Here is a 773-nt window from a genome sequence, read left to right as displayed (position 1 = left end):
CCGAGCAGGAAGTAGAGGGAGAAGAGGGAGGGTTCCCTTCTACAACGTCACATTTAAACAGCTGGAGACAGCACGGTCTGCTACAGTATTCACTGTGACTCGGTTTAATCTGAAACCTAACAGATCAAACATGGAGTCATTCTCCTCACCGATGTATCAAAATAAATGGTAAATGGCCTGTATTTATATAGCGCTTTACTAGTCCCTAAGGACCCCAAAGCGCTTTACATATCCAGTCATCCACACACTGGTGATGGCAAGCTACATTGTAGCCACAGCCACCCTGGGGAGCACTGACAGAGGCGAGGCTGCCGGACACTGGCGCCACCGGGCCCTCTGACCACCACCAGTAGGCAACAGGTGAAGTGTCTTGCCCAAGGACACAACAACCGAGACTGTCCAAGCCGGGGCTCGAACCGGCAACCTTCCGATTACAAGGCGAACTCCCAACTCTTGAGCCACGATCGCCCCAAATAAAGGCTGAAAGAGACCGCTCGTCTCATTTAAACATACAAACGTTTCTGTGAGTCCTGACGGTTTGAATAGATCCCTCCTCACAGCAAGTTTAAAGAGAAATATATCACACTTCATAGAAAGTCACACGCATTTAGGTAAAATCACGATGATAAAAATTCACTGTACATCAGACATGCCTGCATATAACAGCCTTAGAGAAAAAATATGTAAAATCACATAATCGCAACAGGATTCAGTTTTACCTGAACTGTAAGGTTTGAGTTTAATTTGTGGCGGAGATGCGATGCTTGTATTCC

This window comes from Aulonocara stuartgranti (assembly GCF_965226115.1).
Source record: "Aulonocara stuartgranti genome assembly, chromosome: 15".
NCBI classification, from domain to species: Eukaryota; Metazoa; Chordata; class Actinopteri; order Cichliformes; family Cichlidae; genus Aulonocara; species Aulonocara stuartgranti.
Note: the sequence above shows the minus strand (reverse complement) of the source record.